Below are 20,658 nucleotides of genomic sequence, written 5' to 3'. Positions count from 1 at the left end.
CTCACTGGGGCAATTTAAAATCACTCATTAACTTAGCAAGACTGACGGTGGGAATTGTGAAGAAACTTTTAGACCTATGATAATAATTAGAAAGACATAGGTGGAGAGTGCGAGGCAGGTATAACAAACAATAAATTGTATTATGTTAACGTTTACCTCCCCGGGTGGAATTGAAGAGTCGCATAGTGTGGGGGAGGAATGATCTCCTCAGTTTGTCAGTGGAGCAGGACAGTGACAGCAGTCTGTCGCTGAAGCTGCTCCACTGTCTGGAGATGATACTGTTCAGTGGATGCAGTGGAATCTCCATGATTGTCAGGAGCCTGCTCAGCGCCCCTTCGCTCCACCACAGATGTCAAACTGTCCAGCTCCGTGCCTAAAATAGAGCCTGCCTTCCTCACCAGTTTGTCCAGGCGTGAAGCATCTCTCTTCTTTATGCTGCCTGCCCAGCACAGCACCGCGTAGAAGAGGGCGCTCGCACATAATAGTGCTGTTCAGGGTGGGTCGATGCCTTTTACATTCTGCAGTCAAAGGCATACTAAATAATAAAGATATATCACATTCAGTCAACAGTAAAATGAAGACACATTACACATAGGAATGAGATAAAGATAAAAGCTGTATTGTTGCCAGCTCATTATAGGTGAGCAGAGGCAATACTTCTAAATGATGTTGTCTTTAATTTAATACATGCAATGCTGAAGTATCACCCACCTATACTGATGCCCTCTTAGATTTGTATATAACTAAGCAGGCATTTAAGATGTCTGCTACTTCTCACCTCTGCCCCTTCTTTGTGTTCAGGCTCTAAAACCTCTCCTGATTTATCTTCTACTCTCACACTATCTTGATTATAGCCTTGCCTATTTGTCCACCAAGTTTTACTTCTTTAAAAGCATGTCTAATAGAATATGAAAAAAAAATTAGAGAATTAGCATTGGAAATACAAAATGAAGTAAATATACAGCCTGGAGCTACGGCGAGACTGCGAACAATCAGAGATTGTTGGTGTAACTGTGGAAAAAATTAAATGAGTGGCACTGAAGACAAATGACTCTGTTGCACAGAGTGCGACATTCTGCTTCCATTGGTGGAAATCTTAGACATATCGGGGGACAAGCCCATTGTGTTACACGAATGCTGCTGCCTTTGTAACTGATGAGGACGAATTTCCAACCATAATCAACTAGGATGTTATGGACACATTTTTTCACTTTCAAACTTCCATGCCGGAAGTAACAATTGGGTAGCTTTCTTCAGAGTAAGTCTTTTCTTTTTTATCTCTATCAGTGGATTGGTTGCTTAGCATTGAATTGTAATTGTACAGTATGGAGATTGCATGTTTTCCAGTGTTGGTGTGTTGCCTGTTGAAAGAAATGAATGGCAAAAATAGATTTAACAGAATATATTCTAAAGTTATATTTCTTGAAGGACAAAATCATACTAAACTGCCCTTGCTTTGTGTCATGCTGGTTTACTTCCATATTTATTTAAGTATTCCTCCCACAGAGGCCACTGCTCATAGACCCAACTGCCTACAAGTGAACAGAAATGCATGGAAAACAGCTTGCAGGCTTGGGTGATGATAATTCTCAGTCAAAACAGGAGATGGTGCTGTGGAATAACAGTCTCTCTTTCTCCAGAAAGGAAGACTGACTGGGAGTCTGTTCCACCTGGAATCTCTTCCTCCCATATTACCTGATAAGTGGAAGAGCCACCATCTTGATATGTCAGCCTAAACAGACAGAAGTCTATGGAAGACTCGTCTTGTGTTTTTACACATTTCTCTACATTTCAATCTTTTTCAATTATACGGGAATAGCCGCAAGATGCTCCAAAACTTTGCCATTATCTGTCTTCTCATTACATGTCCTTACCTCGAGAAAAGGAATATATAATAAAATGATTATTTCCAGATCCCGTTTGTTGCTACAAACATGCCTCAGAAATGTGAAAAGCATGTTTTCTTATATGGAAACTTTTGCCATTTCATAGTGGAAATATTCGGGACGTTTTTAGGCTGTTGTTTTAACTTTGGCACCCATGCCCAAGTCCTTCATTATAAAACACCAGAAAATGCAATTTTGTTTTAATCTATAGAAAAAGGCTAAACTTTGGAACACAATTTTGCATGGCAAATGCATGTATACCATGTTTGTGAAGAAATAACTTGAAAGACACCAAGCTTATCTTTTAAGGATCTTTGTTGTTATTGCAGGGTAGTGAGAAAAGGGCTATATAAATGTAAAGAATGATCATTTATTATTAAGAGAAAGCTGCTATCTGACTATGGGTGAACTCAAGAAGGAACAAAAAGAAGTCTGACAGAGACCGTTCTATATAGTGCCTTCTCTTAGTGAGTCCCACTCCAAAGCTTTTTAGAAGTTCAGAAGTATTTACAATTGTTTACACACATACACACACACATCTATTTATCTACATTTATCTCTTTCCCTCTCTCCCTCTCTCCCTCACAATATATACAGTATATTGTGATGTCCTGTTGAATAAACACACTCAGGAGCCGCTTGTCTGGGGAAGTCTTCCAAATGCCAACTGGTTTTTTATTGGATATGCCATGATATAAACAGTGCCCTACTGCCGCCATTGTCTAGGTCACAAGGACACCTCCAAAATAACAAAAATAACCCACTTTCATCCTATCTAACTCTTGCCTAGTCTTTCACTGTTTGCTCCCTTCTCAACCTGATGCTGTCTTCCTTCCACTCCAGCAACAACAACCACTTTCGACCACCCTCTCCTCTTTCCGCCATGCACCATTAATTAACCCTGATCCCGGTCACTCAGCTCTCTCTCTAGGAAGGTGCCCCAAGCCCTTACAAAAAGTGTTCCCCAAGACTCCACCCCAACACTGCTTCCACTCCCTACAGCCCAAGACACTTTAGCTTGCTCCCAGCTCTTAAAACAATGACAAGTGACCCATCCCCTCTCCTCCACAATGCGAGCGGCAGAGACTCAAAGTGGCAAAAGGACACCTGCTGTACAGGCTTTGAAATGATCGAGCAGTGCGACAAGCAGAACAGGCAGCTCGCCAGCAGATGATCCGACCGTTTCTCCTTAGCGTACGCTCAGCTGCTTCCCCTTCACAACGTGAGCAGCGTTATATGTCCTGCGAGAAAGAGATGTAACCACGCCTGGGGCCAGAAATAAAGGACAAGTATTGTTTTTACAAAAGTTTTAAAGTAAAAGTGAAAATAATGCATATGTAACAATTCCCATGAAAATAACAATCTCTTTAAGTTGTATATCCGGTAAACCAAACCCGGAGGTGGGTGACAGAAGTGAGCAGGGGGCGGAGCCCCCTAGTATGTATATATATTCAGGTATATACTGTATCTATCTATATGTATCTATATGTCTAGATCTATATATTATATATAGCTATATCTATATATTAGTCATGTGCATACACATAGGGGACAGCATGAGGGATCTGTAATGGTAATAATGCACCACTCCAAGGGTTGACGCTGTATAATAATGTTCCTTCTCTTCCTCTCGCTGCATACCAGTAGATGGACAGCCTTACCACAACTGGCATTACTTCATGGTGTCTGTCCACTTGGACCCACCTCTTCAATGCTGGAAGAACCACCATCTTAGACCAGTTCTGCTGTGAACTCATGTCTGTGAAGATGTCTCTGCAATTATTGTGTGCCTTCTTTTGTTTTCCATTCACTCAATTATATGGGGTTACCAAGGTGGTACCCCAACTCTTTATCGTGGATTGTCTGTTCTCTTACAATATATACAGTATTTATATTTACAATTGGAGTCCTACTAGGGCCACACAGCAAATCAAATGCAACTTTGGGGTATAAAAATCAATGTTCTGGCCATTAGTCCAATTGCACCCTTGTCAATAACAACCGCATGCCCTGTAGCTTCAATATATAAAAATAGTTCAGCCTTTATCAATGGCTCAGCCCCTACAGGTTTACAGTGCAGCACATTGGTCCAACTACCTCCATCCACTTTGATCATATTTTAAAAATGCTGTCTTTCCCAAGAGCACCAAGTGTGAAAAAGATTCTGAGCACTGAGCTACCGGAAAAGTCCCGTCATTCATTTGGTTGTACAAGGCACCAGTGAAAATGAGAAAAATAAAAGCCCAGACAATGTTCATTTAAACTTCAGTGTTTCAGATCCTAACCCTCCCTCCAAATATTCTAGAGCAAAGGGCGATAAGGAAAGCGATATGAGTCCAACCCGCACATTAAAGATCACTCCTCCGGCCTGGCAGACAGTTTGCGGTCTATTATACGCTATGTACAAGGCATCCAAAATACAAACAAGGTGCAAATTCTTTCCTTATACCTTAGTACCACAGACGTACTGCTCACTGGGTGCCAGCTGGCATCCTGACACTTGATGTCCTTACTTCACTTCACTTTTCTGTGCTGCCTCTGCCGCCTCGTAAGACTGGCCACGTGAAAGGGTACAGCTCCGTGGGCCTTGGATAGTTGCTCTAAGATGATTAAGCCCTATATGAATATTTGGGACGTAGTTGGAATATTAAAAGCTGTATTTGTTTTGTAAGTAATCCCCTTGGTTTATGCAAGTCCCGGTAAGTACCCAAATCAAGTTCAGGTTGTCCCATTTCTCTTCTTTTTTTTCATTGATTAAATAAGGGAACACCAATACCTGATGCATTCTAAGACTGAGGATATGTTAAAACTGGCACAGAAGACTTGCATGATTTCACTTGGGCTGATGATCAGCAGGGGACAAGTGATCTATAGTAATGTGTATTATCACAGCAGCACACCTTCACACAAATATAAAGAGAAAAACAGAAATCAGATAGTCCGGCAGAAACATTTGTGCTGCACTAAATGATATTACAAATAAATCTGAATCGCTGCCATTTGCCAAGGACAGCATGGCGACACAGTGGTTAGCACTGCTATCTTACAGGTCCTGGACTGCTCAAATTCTGTGTGGAATTTGCATGTTCTCACAAAGCTGTATGAATCTGAGGCGGCCCCTTTGGAGTTGAGTGTGGCTCTGACTAATGATGGACTGGCAGCACTGTTGGCTCTCTTCTTGTACCCAATGTTGCTGGGATGGACACCGGGTTTCCTGCAACAATGAATTAGACTGAGCAAGTTGAAAGACAGACACTTTATACTTTCATTATTAATGCTTGATGAACCCTTTCATATGAATAGTTTTAATTATAAATCAGGTGCTGCGATAAGATTTATAACTAATGAAAAAATATTTATTGATTTAATGGATGACTAATTAATTAACAAAAACTATTACAACATGCCACCAATGTCTGAATTATGACTTAATATTTATAATTGTTTGAATGTACTGTTCATGAACTAATACCCTGTTAAACATTATGTAATATTGATTAATGACTTATCAATGAAATGTATCATAATGTATTACTGGATGCATAAATTCATTAATACCTGTGCCTTAAAACAACTTTACAGGAAGAGTAATTCATGATAATCAAAGTTCTTAAGACATGACAGATAATGAAACCAATGTACTGATGACTTAAACAAGTACTATCTGTTCCATTTAAACAGAAATAAGAAAGGATGATGCAAACCTAAAAAGTAGACATAGCATAGGTGAAATATTTCTTTGGAAATCCAAATATAAATGGGTTTCGTGGAAAGAACATCTTATTATGATACCTTTGAGCAATGTGTGTGCTGTGGTGGTCAGTCCTCAAGACGGTGTTTCGGAAACTGTCACGTCACACAGTTACAAAACCACTTCTGTAAACTCCCGCACTGTTTAATGCTTGGGATGTCTTTGAACTCTGAGTCACTTGACCATTTATTATGCCAAAGGTTGAGCAGAAAAGGTGGGGCTGGGAAACCTGAGTTCCAGTCAGTGCTATAACAATCCCTTCCTTTCTGAGGGTGCCACTGGTTCAGCAACACCTCGATGTTAAGATTCTAGCTTCTTACAGCCCTCTGAATTGCCTTGCTATGCAAGTATGAATTCATCATCATCCCACTCAGTTGCTTATCGTAAGAGACTGTGAAAAATCTCTATGGCAGACTTACTTATGTTCAGCCCCACTCTCCACCGCCCAGTATTCTGCATTGTACGGTATCTGTTATCTTGTATCTTGTGTAAGATCCTCATAAAACATCCATCCGTCATTCAAACCGCTATATCCTTACTACAGGGTCACAGAGGTCTGCTGGAGCCAGTCCCAGCCAGCACAGGGCGCAAGGCAGGAAACAAACCCCGGGCAGGGCGCCAGCCCACCGCAGCCTTATAAAACAGTTTTCTTTTGTTTTTTGAAAGCCCGCACATGCATCTGGAAACACTGGCAAAATAAAATTTAGCCAAGAGTAGTAAACGTCTGATATTTTTCTGGAATTTGCCTGACATAAAGATCTTAAAGGTTCAGGGGAGCCAAGGGTTAACCTGGCAATGCTGGGCTCAAGGTGGGAACCACTTCATTGAAGGATGCACACTGGGACAGTTTATGGACATACATCTTTGGGATGTGCAAAGCGTGGAGAAAAACATAGGGAAGCTTAGGGTGAGGTCCAAGCTCCTCTGAACAGGTCATCTGCTAAATCATGGGAGGTCACTGTCATAATTTAAATGGTCAGTTTTAAATATTTAATTTTTTTTACCTCAAAAATAAAGCCAGAAGCTTAAAGTCTATACTCCAGAAATTTATTTAGAAAACTACTCCTAACACAGTGAATTGTATTTTGTCAGAATCAATAATCTTGGAGAAAGTTTATCACATGATGCTGGCTTAAATACTGTTGCCCCAATGATATCACATGATTTCTGAAGCCACATCCCTAATAACGATTAATCACATCATGATGACAGGAGAACACTAAAAACAAAATTATGTCATGGTAAATTCAAAACATGATAAAAAAAAAACAAATTCAAAAACAAAATTTTCTTCTTCTTCTTTTGGCTGCTCCTTTTTGTGGTTGCCACAGCAGATCATCTTCTTCCATACCTTTCTGTCCTCTGCATCTTGTTCTTTTACACCCATCACCTGCATGTCCTCTCTCACCACATCCAGAAACCTTCTCTTAGGCCTCCCTCTTTTTCTCTTGCCTGGCAGCTTTATCCTTAGCATCCTTCTCCCAATATACCCAGCATCTCTTCTCTGCACATGTCCAAACCAATGCTGACTTTGTCTCCCAACCGTCCAACTTGAGCTGACCCTCTAATGTACTTATTTCTAATCCTGTCCATCCTCGTCACACCCAGTGCCAATCTTAGCATCTTTAACTCTGTCTCCTGCTTTCTGCTCAGTTCTATCGTCTCCAACCCATATAACATAGCTGGTCTCACTACCATCCTGTAGACCTTCTCTTTCACTCTTCAAAAAGAAAATGAAAGGTAAAAAAGAAGCAGAAACTCAAGAATTCATAAGTGTAGGTTACGAAAAGCTTGCTTCCTGAGCACTTTTTAAAATGTATCTTATGGATTTTGGCCTGCTGGTCACTAAAATCACCTTTAAATGTCCCTATCATGTACCATTTTATTGCAATCACCTATTTTTGTGACTTGCACTCATATTATAAGTATACATTGTCTCCAGCAGGGGGCGCTTGCTCCCTGGGATCGTGTTCTTTCTTGAATGTAGGACATACATGTGCCTTATACCCATCTCTTTCATAACCATGGTGGACATAATATGTTGATAGCAATTAAACAAAAAAAGAAATATACAGGTATATTAATTTGTTTTAAAATGTAGCTTCCAAATTACAATGTAGCCTAATTATTTATACATACATATCCAGGCCAGAGAGAAGCCAAATGGAACATGCAATTGTCATCCAGGTCTTCAGTGGGGAATGCTTGACAACTATATTATGGCCAGTCTGGCAGAGTGGGGACAGCATTGGACGGCTTCTGGTTTCATGATGAATCCTCGCCAGTATAAATACTCACATATTTGCATATTCATTGAGGGTTTTTAGAAGAAACTTCTAATGGATATGGACATGGATAGGTATGGATATGTTATGCATGGACTGTGTTCTTCTAAGATCCTGCTAGCACACAGTGCACCTTCTCTAATCACTCATGGCCTGTGCCTGAGAATAACTGTCCCTAGGATTGTTCACAGAGAAAACTTTGAATTAAAGACAGGAGCCCCTAGCTCTTATGACCAACTATGGCAACTAGCCTGCCTGAGTCATCTCCCACCAGTTTATTTTCATATTTCTGTCAAGTTCTCTATGTCAGCTTGTTTGCATAGTTTTAGTTATAAAATAAGAGTTTGAATTAAACTTCTCCGATCACAGTGACACACTTAAAACATATGACTACATACATACACAACAACTACAAATGGAACTACGGAGGTGATGTAAAAATAGTGGCACTGTTACTAGGAATGCCACATGGATATATTAGATGCTGTGAACGGGACAGGCATGCTAAAGTGTCTTAAAAAGAACTGACCACTCTGTAAGCTTCTTGTTCCAAGGCAGAGAAGAGTGGCACATAAAATGCTTGTCAACCCAACACAATCTCTTCATATAAAATTTGGACAGATAAAAAAAATCATGAACAAGAAAGATGGGGTATTTCTATATTTGAGACAGATTTTTCCACAAAATATTGATGCCAAGATTAAGAAACGCATTTTTGGTGGTCCACAAGTCAGACATGTCACCACAGTTTTGAAGATCTGTTAATGTGGCCAGAGGAAATCGCATAGAAGGCATTCAAGAATGTTGCTGGGAATTTTCTTGGTAACTTCTGGGTAACAAAGTCTGTCTAGTTGGGTGACGACTTGCTTTAAACATAGAAAACCATGAAGTACAGCATGTTGCTAACAATTAATTTTCTGCATTCACAGTTGGATTTCTTCCTTGCTAATCTTGGTGCAGTCCGTGACGAAGATTGTGAAATGTTTCACCAGGTCTTTGCAATGATGGAAAACAAGGGATAAGTGTCTGTGTGTCTGTTTCTGTGTCCGTCAGTTAACTATGTTTCTGTCATTCCAAAACATGGCATCTGACAAACAATTTTAGTAATGAAATGCATTGCATTTTTCATTTCAATAAATGGTGCATCAAAAACATTAGCACTGCTTTTCTGACTTCCACATCAATGGCATAGAACAGAGATATACTGTATGCACTGCATGCATGGTGTACTGCAAACTCTGAAGTCTGCATCGATTACCTAGATTTCAACCCATTTTAGATGTGTAGCACAGTAAGTAAACAAATAAACTAATCATGCAAAAGGTTAGATGGGGAAGAGGGAAATAACAAACTTCTGGGGATGTGTCTGACCTATCCAGGTCTCACTGGGCAATCTATTGCACATCTAAGATACAAAAAAGAATAAAAGAGGGAATCAGCCAGTACAGACGTCATCAAAGACAGGACCTCAGTGTTCTTCTTCCTTCCACCAGCCTCAGGGAATTTAATCCAGAAGGTTGTGGCCGGATAACGAGAAGAGAAGCCAGAAGACAAACAATGTGATTACTCATAAATTTAACAAAAAGCCTCATTAGAAAGGTAAATTGTAGGTCAAGAATTAAACAACTTTACCATGCCAGCCTGAGATATCTCTCTATAGGTAGATTATTCTATATTTCTGGAGCACAGAAACTAAAAGCAGTCTCGCCACTTCTTTAATGTTTTACTCTCGGAACAGCAGGCAAATGCAGATTTTGAGGATCTAAGGTTACGACTGGAAATGTAAGGGGACAGACAGTCCAAGACATATGAAGATTATTCAAAGCGTTATAAACAATTTGAAGTATTTTAAAATGGACTGATTCTGAAAGACACAGACAGCTAGCGTAAAGGTGCTTATAGTGGTGCAATGTCGTCAGAGTTCTTTTATTGTTTGGACCCTTGCAGCTGTATTCTGAGCCAAGTGTAATCGATTTCGAATCTTTCGTTAGCAAACCTGTTAGTGCTTTGTTGTAATCTAAGCAGGTAAAAACAGACATGTAGCAATTTGTTTGCATCCTCTAAAGACATAATGGACCAAACACATGTTATATTTCTTGAATGAAAAAATGCAATTCTTATGACATAGTTAATATGAGATTCTAAATTAAGTTCTGAATTGAAAATCAGTGAAAGATTTCTTACTTATTTCTAGTCTTTCTCATTTTTTTTTAATTTCTACATTTTTTTATTGCAGCTGACAACAAGTAGTTCAGTTTTCTACTTATTTAGTTTAAGATAATTACAAATTAGCCACTGCATAATGCAGTTTAGGCAGTCTAGCAGACAAGTGCCTTTGTGTCATCTGATGCTATGGAAATATAAAGCTGTGTATCATCTGCATAGCTGTGGTAATTTATATTATGTTTTAAAATAATCTGTCCTAAAGGGATTATATAACACGAGAAAGGTAATAAACCTTGAACTGATCTTTGCAGGACACCATATTCAATGTTATGTTTTCTTCAATACACAGTAATCAAGGTTTACAAAGAAACTTCTCCCAATAAGATAAGACTCAAATCAATTTAGAGCTATATTAGATAGACCCACCATTTTCAATTAATGAGAATCTTATGATCTAATGTAAAAAAAGAAGCAGAAACTCAAGAATTCATAAGTGAAGATAATTAAAAGCTTGCTTCCTGAGCACTTTTTTAAAATGTATCTTATGGGTTTTGGCCTGCTGGTCACTAAAATCACCTTTAAATGTCCCTATCATGCACCATTTTATTGCAATCACCTATTTTTGTGTCTTGCTCTCATATTATAAGTATACATTGTCTCCAGCAGGGGGCGCTTGCTCCCTGGGATCGTGTTCTTTCTTGAATGTAGGACATACATGTGCCTTATACCCAGAAACTTCTCCCAATAAGATAAGACTCAAATCAATTTAGAGCTATATTAGATAGACCCGCCATTTTGAATTAATGAGAATCTTATGATCTAATGTATCAAATGCTGCACTCAGATTCAGGACAATGAGAAGTCGTACGTTACTTGTATACGTATTTAGAATCACTGATTATTTTTACTGATATAGTTTTTGTGCTATAGTTGGATCTAAGGCCCGACTAGAATCTATCCAGTATAGAAGGTGTATACATTTAAATATTCATTATTTACTGCAAAAAGGCACATTTCTAATATTTTAATTAAAAAATGAAGATTTGTGATGGGTCTAAAATTATCTACGACAGATGGATCAAGGTTATGTTTTTTGAACAGAGGATCTGGGAAAATACCAAAGTCTAGTGAGCAGCTAAAAATATCTAATATATCATCAGAAAGTTCTTTGAAGACACACGATGGAATAGGATCAAGAGTCTAATTATTATTTTATGCAGTTCAACTACGTTTCAATTTGTAAACCAATTTAGATGACAAGATCTCATGGGAAATGCATCCATATGCTCTGTTATTGTTTTGTTTACTATGCTACACCTTATATCCTTTGAAGCTGGCGGACTATTGTTGCAAACTGAAAAAAGAAGCATCAGATGCAGAATACAAATGAAAATCAGAAGAAAAACATTTTTAGTTCAACTGAACTAATGCAATGTTCCTCCCTCATTAAGTGATTAAACATGCTAAATTTCATGTTTCTCCAAATTCCAATATCATAAAGGCAATGAAATATTATATTTGTGGTCCGCTTGAAGCTGTCTGTCATAATCACCAAAAGTATATCAAGAAGCTAAATGTATCAGAACTTGTGTGGTGCTGAGGTGTCACCCGTTGCATCGCTGCACTCAGGTCCTAACCTGGGATCCTGAGTTGGTTTGTCGTGTGGTCGGTGCGGCAGTGCACTGTATCAGTGTGTGCTCCTAACCCCTCTCTAGTTAGAAGTGATAAACACAAAGGAAAAAATACATTTCAATCAGAATCATTTCATGAAGTGTCAATATTCAGAATAAATCCAAACAGCTGTCAGATTCAGTTCTAGACAAATGCGCTTCTGAGGGCCCTGCTTTTTCTTCAATGAATGAAGGTTTTCATAACTGTTTCTGTTTCTTCACATCTATCCATTTAGCCAGACTTCATCAGAAATTTCTGTTTCTGCTACAAGGTCACAGTGGAACACTCCAGCACAGACACAGCTACACATAAAATAACATTTCAAACTGACTGGATATATCACTGGTTAATTTAAGTTGCACAACGTTCTGGTAAGAAACCCATTCAGACATGGGGAGAATGTGAAATGTCCACATAGGTACTTCAGTCCCGTCTCCTTGAGGTGTAAGGCATTAACCACTGATCCTCCATGTTGCAGCATTCTGTTTGTAGAATTCTAGTATTTCACGTCACGTGATCAACAGGTCACGTGTTTACATGTGTAGCCACCTGCTCTTTTTAAGCTTTTCAAATGTTTAACAAGCACACTAACTTGCACTCACCCCAATTTATGTCTTCACTTGAATTATTTTCACATGCCTACTGCACAAGTAACTAGAAAGTTCTCCCCCAAATGAAGAAACTGGAAAAACACATATTGTATAAGGGAGCTGCCAAGGCTGCATTATGCCTCCCTTCCATCTTCCACTATATTTGCCTGGCCACATGTGACACAAGAGAACAAACTGAGACACAGTGATCAGGATGGTGTAAACGAGAGAATGCTTGGTGGCACTGTTGCTCACCTTTTCCCCAACAGACAAACACACTGGACACAGGTTAAAAGCGCTAAGACTATTTTTACTTCTTTTAAAGTGCCTCCAAAGCACCGCAACCACAATATACAGCAATATGTCAGCACAACTAATCACTAATTTCTCTGTCAAACTCTGTCAAACCACCTCCCAACTCTGGCTCCCTTGCTGGGTCTCCACCAGTCCTTTATATAGTCCTTGACCCGGAAGTGCTTCTTCTGTCCTTCTGACCACATGGTTGGCTAGCACTTCTGGGTCTAATAAAGAACAGAGATTTTCTTCAGCCCGGAAGTACTTCGGGGCTTCCGACCCTGTGACTACCTCCTACTTCCGGGCTACAATGAAAGTATATGTCCCCAGGTCCTTTGACAGCTCCTCCTGGTGGGCTGTGTGTCCGAACGCCATGTCCCATAGTGCCCTGTGGAAATCCTGTGTAACACTGCAGTCCAGGGAAGCTGCCATCTAGCATTTTGGGGGAAGCAATGTCGGCAAGTAGCTGCCTTCCCCTATCCTTCTATTCCAGGGGCATCCCGGCCGAGATGAGCTGCCTGCCGTCCATTACAACAGTCTGTACGCACAAACTAACCGGCTATCTCACTTTGATTTTGAGCATGCAGGTAGCTCATTAGAACATTAGAACATTAGAACAGTAGAACAATCTAGACGAGAACAGGCCATTCAGCCCAACAAAGCTCGCCAGTCCTATCCACTTATTTCCTCCAAGAAAACATCAAGTCGAGTTTTGAAAGTCCCTAACGTCTTACTGTCTACCACACTACTTGGAAGCTTATTCCAAGTGTCTATCGTTCTTTGTGTAAAGAAAAACTTCCAAATGTTTGTGCGAAATTTACCCTTAAGAAGTTTCCAACTGTGTCCCCGTGTTCTTGATGAACTCATTTTAAAATACAAGTCTCGATCCACTGTACTAATTCCCTTCATAATTTTAAACACTTCAATCATGTCAGCTCTTAATCTTCTTTTGCTTAAACTGTAAAGGCTCAGCTCTTTTAATCTTTCCTCATAATTCAACCCCTGTAGACCTGGAATCAGCCTAGTCGCTCTTCTCTGGACCTTTTCTAGTGCTGCTATGTCCTTTTGTAGCCTGGAGACCAAAACTGCACACAGTACTCAAGATGAGGCCTCACCAGTGCATTATAAAGGTTGAGCATAACCTCCTTGGACTTGTACTCCACAGATCGTGCTATATAACCTAACATTCTGTTAGCCTTCTTAATGGCTTCTGAACACTGTTTGGAAGTTGATAGCTTGGAGTCCACTATGACTCCTAAATCCTTCTCATAAGGTGTACTCTCGATTTTCCAACCGCCCATTGTGTATTCAAACCTAACATTTTTACTTCCTATGTGTAATACTTTACATTTACTGACATTAAATTTCATCTGCCACAAATCTGCCCAAGCCTGTATGCTATCCAAGTCCTTCTGTAATGATATAACGGATTCCAAATTATCTGCTAATCCACCTATCTTGGTATCATCTGCAAACTTAACCAGCTTGTTACTTATATTCCTATCTAAATCATTTATATATATTAAAAATAGCAGCGGCCCTAGCACTGACCCCTGTGGAACACCACTCTTAACATCGCCAGTTCTGATGAGGTTCCTCGCACCATCACCCTCTGCTTCCTGTGTCTGAGCCAATTCTGCACCCATCTAAAAACATCACCCTGAACTCCCACTTCTTTTAACTTGATGCCCAACCTCTCATGTGGCACCTTATCAAATGCTTTCTGAAAGTCCAGATAAATAATATCATAAGCTCCACTTTGATCGTATCCTTTTGTTGCCTCCTCATAGAATTCCAACATGTTAGTAAAACACGACCTCCCTCTTCTGAACCCATGCTGACTGTTCAGAATAACTCCTGTCCTTGTCATGTGTTGCTCAATCTTATCCTTAATAATTCCTTCCATTAATTTTCCTGTGATGCTTGTTAAGCTTACTGGCCTATAGTTGCTTGGATCTGCCCTGTCACCCTTTTTATATAATGGGATGATATTTGCCATTTTCCAGTCCTTTGGAATCTCTCCAGTGCACAGTGACTTCCTAAAAATATGTGTCAAGGGTTTATATATGTACTCACTAGCCTCCTTAAGAACACGAGGATAAATATTATCTGGGCCTGGTGATTTGTTTGATTTCATCTTATTTAATCTGAGCAGCACTTCTCCCTCTACAATTTCCAAATCCCTCAGTACCTCCTTAGTAGTTGCGTTTACCTCTGGCAGGTTATCCACTTGCTCACTTGTAAACACCTCAGAAAAATGTAAGTTTAGGGCATCTGCTATTTCATTGTCTGTATCTTTTAATTCCCTTTACTATTCCTGATGAACTTGACCTCCTCCTTAACTGTTCTTTTACTACTAAAATACTGAAAGAATCTCTTGGGGTCTTCTTTCACCTTATCTGCTATATTCCTCTCCAACTGTCTTTTAGCCTCTCTGATATCCTTCTTAATGGTTGCCCTCATTTTCTCATACGCTACGGTTCTCTTTGCAGTCATTAGTCTTATATGCCTTATACAGCAGTTTTTCCTTTGCAACTTCTTTTTAAATCTTTATTAATCCATCGTGGAGTTTTTTAGTTTCCTATTACTTCCAAATTTAGGTATGTATCTGTCCTGCATTACATGTAAAACATTTTAAACCTGTTCCACTGCTCCTCGACTGTCTCCACATTTAAAAGCTTATCCCAGTCTATCCTACTTAGACTTTGTCATCTGCTCAAAATTAGCCCTACTAAAGTTCAACTTAACAATTTTAGTCTTTGCATCTGTACTCTTACAAAATACTGAGAATTGTATTACATTATGGTCACTTGACCCTAGTGGTTCAATCACCTCTACACCCTCAATTCTATCCTGATTATTACAGAATACTAAATCCAGCTAGGCTTCACCCCTTGTTGGTGCTTTAACATGCTGTGTTAAAAACAGTCGCTGATTACTTCTAAAACTCCTGCTCTTGTGCTCCTCCATCTGTAAGGTTATCCCAGTTAATATTTGGATAATTAAAGTCCCCCATGACTATAATATCCCCCTGTAAACTTGCCTTTTTGATATTACTAAAAAGATGTGTGTTGAAATTACTGTCTGAATTGGGTGGTCTATAACACACTCCTAAAATGAGACCTTTTCCCTAATATTTTCCAGGCGAAGCCACATGTCCTCACTAAGATGGGGCTCATCATCCAACTGAAGATGACTTACATTTAATTCCTGTTTGGCATAAACAGCAACCCCACCTCCTTTTCTGTTCTGTCTATCCTTCCTAAAAATGTGTATCCCTCTATGTTACACTCATCCCCATCTTTGTTATTTAGCCAGGTTTCCGTTATTGCTATAATATCATAATTATGCTCTGCTACATACAACTCCAACTCACTTACCTTATTTTTGATACTTCTAGCATTAAGGCAAGCTATTTTTAATGTGTTAATCCTTCTATCTTTACGTGTTTGCTTAAAATTTACATTACTATGCATTTTTATTTCTACACCATTGTTTGTTCTTCCATGTATAGATCTAATTCTGGCCTGTCCTAAACTCCCTGCCCCCCCATTCCCTAGTTTAAACAATCCTCGACTAGCCTACACATACGCCTCCCCAATACATTGGTGCCCCTCCGGTTCAGATGTAACCCGTCACGGCGGAACAGGTCCCATCTGTTCCAAAAGGAGTCCCAATGCCCCATAAACCTATACCCTTCTACCCTGCACCAAGATTTGAGCCACGCGTTAAGCCTTCTAATCTCCTCAATCTTACCTGGACTGGCGCGTGGCACAGGCAGAACTTCGGAGAAGACTACCTTGTCAGTTCTGCTCCTCAGCTTGGTTCCTAACTCTTTGAATTTGGATCGCAGAACTGACAGACTACCCTTATGTATGTCATTTGTTCCAACGTGGACAATGACAACTGGATCCACCCCCGCTCTGGCCAAGAGCCTATTCACCCTTCCAGGGAGGTCTCCCACCTGTGCTCCCGGAAGGCAACACACCGTACGAGACTCTCTCTCTCTGGAGCACACCTGCGCTTCAATCCCATCTCATAATGTCACTTTTGGTAAAGGTCTTTTATACAGCAGTGTACTCTAAAATATTGTATGGCTTTCAATCGCAGATGCTGAGCTGATTAAAAAAGGCAAACTACATTGAAGAGCGTGTAGGAATTGTCATACAGTACTAGTGGCAAGACGAAATAAACTGAGTGTGAATGTGATGACAGAACTATCAACCTTCTCCAAATAAAGAGATCTGTTTTGTATTAGTCATCATGTGCAATTCAATTTGACTACCAAGACTAAATACAATATATTCTAGTTAGTTTAAATCATCATGTTAGAAATTAAATATGTTTTCCTGTGGCGCCATCTTGTTTTCATTATACGGAACTTTTATTTTGAGCAGTTGCCAGGTGGAGTCACACCAAGTGGCATCATCAGCACGATGTCTTAATAAGCTGGCAGCGTAGACTGCACATCATCCAAGTTTGTAGATATATCCTCATACCTAACGTTTTTGCTTGAACATTTTAAAGAATCTCTGATTTTTTATACTTTTCTACCACTCAACTAAGATATACATCTAATGTTTTGGCTTTTTGCATTATTCTGGGGAAGGCATGGTGGTGCGGTAGGAACATCGCTGCCTCGGAGTAAGGAGAACCTTGATCCCTTGTCCTCTCCACGACTGCCTGGGTCTGCTCCCATTGTCCAAAGACATGCAGGTTAGGTGAATTGTTGACAGTAACTTGGCTCTAATGTGTGTTTGGTGTGTGGGTGGGTGAGTGTGTTCACCCTCTAATGGATTGGTGCCCTCCCTGTCCGAGGTTTGGTCCTATCTTGTACACTATTCTTCTATGAGTCCAGACCCCCATACCATGACCCTGTGTGGATTAAGCAGGTTAGAAAATGACATAACACTAATCCGGATTCTGACTTATGATTCGTATCTCACCTCCTGGGCTGTGTTTATTAAATCTTGCATTTCTGGTTTTGACATTGGTTATTTTTTGATTTGATCTCTATTCAGAATGACTGAGTCAGTACTCACTGGGTGCCAAATTACAACACAGTTCATAGCTCTGAGGACCAGGTTTGACTTTCAGCCTGCATACTTTCTTTGCTTGGGCACTTTCTGGCCAGGTTTTCTCTGGATAGTTCAATCTCACCTTAAAGACTTGGAAGGCAAGTTGAAGGGTGAGTTTAAATTGATTTAAAAAAAGTTGTCAGGAGCTAAAATGAATTGCTGCCTATCTCCATACATGAAAGTCCATACTTCAAATAATGTAACTTTCTCAAACCCCCTTAATCCACATCAGGGTTTCAGGAGTCTGGAGCCTATTTCAGCAAACCAGGAAACAAAAGTGGGTGTTACGCCATTCCATTGAAGTTCCAACTCATGCATACACCAAGACTCACACATGTCCTCTACTCAGTGGCATGGCTATGGGCGGGCACAGGGGGCGGCACATTTATGGTGATGGCATTATTAGCCAAAAGGATCAGTACAAATCATGTGTAAACAGCAGGGTTTGGAAAAAATATCACTCATGAATGAAAAAAGTAAAATTCTCTGACTTTTATCGACGAATGCTTCAAAAATAATTCTGTGACGGCATCAGACATAGCAGTTGAAATTTATGAGACAATAACAAATACAAACAAACATTACACCAATAATTTTTAGGAAGATAAACAACTAATTTACAATTTATTATTTTGTTTCGGTATCAATCTGAATGTGTTCTTGCTCTGCGCAAAAAACATCCCAACCTATCACTTGTACATTACACTGGTTCTTGTTTTCGCAGCATAATTATATATTAAACTAATAATTAGAACACAGCTTATCAGTGCGTCTATATTATATTCTTGTCTAGTTGATGCTTATAAATAATTATATGTGAAAAATGTAGCTGTTTCTCTATATATGAATAAATCTATGCAAAATCGTATTTTTTCTCTATACGCCATTTTACTTTTCTATTTAAATAGGTTAACATATTCAGATATGTTGGAGGGCGGCAAATTCAAGCACTGCCCTGCCCAGAGTGGCACGAACTCTAGCTACACCACTGCCTCTACTCAACTCTGTGGAAATTATGGAAGAAAGAGGAAGACCCATCCAGACAGTGCAGACTCCACACAGACAATGTCCAGATGGAAGATATGAATGCAGAATGCTGGCCAAGTAAGGCAGCAGCACAAACCACCATGCTGCCATGTGTTTTTTTAAAAAAATGAGCTCAAAAGAGAATTACATTACCTTATTTGGCTCATTCCATTGTCCAAGGCAACTTACAATATCTGAGATACAATTGGTTACATTTGTTTTGTTTTTCCAATTAGAGCACAGGCGGGTGAACTGACTTTCTCATGATCACACAGCATCAGTAGCAGGATCTGAACCCACAACCTTAGAGATTGGGTGAGAAGCGTAGATATCACGGGAGAGGCTCAGAGTAGAGCTGGTGACCCTCTGCATCAAGAGGAGCCAAAAGAAGTGGTTCAGATATCTGCTGTGGAGGTTTTATGGGCACAAACCATCTGGGAAGAGACACCGGGGAAGACCCAGGGCTTGCTGTGAGGATTATATCTCCCAGATGGTCTGGGAACGCCTTTGGATCCCACAGTACGAGTTGGCAAATGTGGCTGGGGAAAGGGATGTGTGGGCCTCACTTCTTAGACTGTTGCCCCCACAACCCGGCTTCAGATAAGTGATGGATAATGAATGAATGAATGAATCTCAGGGTTTGAAGTCTAAAGGCTTCACCACTTACACACACTGCCTAATTGACACAACATAATCAGAGAAATGGGAGTGTAGACTGAAGTTAGGAATCCATTTGGTCCAGGAGACAGTGGAAAGTCTGGGAATCCTGGAGAGATGTGACTGATCAGCTCCATAGTGGTCACCCATGAAATGCCTTTGCTGAAAGTGGCAAAGAAACAAGGTGTGGCTGAGAAAATGAGCCCTTCTTGGTGGCAATGTGTCACAGTTTACAATCACCTACAATAGTGTCCTGTCACAGAGAGATCTAAAAACTTCTGAGATAGCGGTAGAGACGTCAGGGTGGGAGGTAAACTACGATATGTTGATTTAAATGACAAATTTATACCTTTATTGAACTGCAAAATTGACATAAAAAATTCATTTAGAGCACGCCTTGCATATATTGTAACTAATAAAAGTTTAAAAAATAAACCTGCATATTATGTTTGACTCTACATATACCAGAAAGCACACAGCCCTGAATCAATTCTGGTTGGAGGTACGGCACCTTTTCTTTTGAATTTGCATGCTTGGATTTAACCCAACGGTCTACATACACAATGCCAGGTATACGGGTGAGTAAACTGGCATGAGCTTCTCTGGTGGGCAGTGCCTCATTTTGCTATGCATTCAGTGGCATACAAGTATTCTCAAAGGCTTAGTATCATAAAACTAGTTATCAGTGCCAAGATAAATTAAAACTTCAAGCAGATAGTAAACCACCAGTTAAGTGCTGCTTTCTTATGTTTATTTGTTACTGTGTAACAGGCACATGAGTAACCGTGTCAGGTTAACTTTTTCACTTTTACAGGCTTTTGACTAATTTGGACACAAAAGAGTTTCTAGGTGAGGCCTAACAGTTTAGCCCTCGCTCGCCCACGACTGAGCATTAGAACAAGGGCGAGATGACTGTGACGTTGCTCAAATTCCAAAAGTTAAACTCTAATAGCAAAAGCTTGTAAAAAAAAAAACATTTAACACCAGAAATTCTCTAAGTGAACAAAGAACAGTCAGCCTCTCCTTTATTTTATGCTTGTCGGTCTCATCTGTCTCCCATCTTGATGATGTCAAGCATGGCATGATCGGGTCTTCATTTTACTCCATATTGCACCATTAGACGTATCTTTAATTTGAATAAAATGAACAGAGGAAAACATTCAGTCCACTGAGTTAGAGGTGAGCCAATGCACTTCACAAAGGCACACATGATACTGGAAATATTAAGATTGGACTCCAAAAGCACTCATCCTC

Source organism: Polypterus senegalus, chromosome 1, assembly GCF_016835505.1.
Source record: "Polypterus senegalus isolate Bchr_013 chromosome 1, ASM1683550v1, whole genome shotgun sequence".
NCBI classification, from domain to species: Eukaryota; Metazoa; Chordata; class Cladistia; order Polypteriformes; family Polypteridae; genus Polypterus; species Polypterus senegalus.
The sequence above is the reverse complement of the archived record's forward strand: the minus strand, read 5'-3'. Positions refer to the sequence as shown.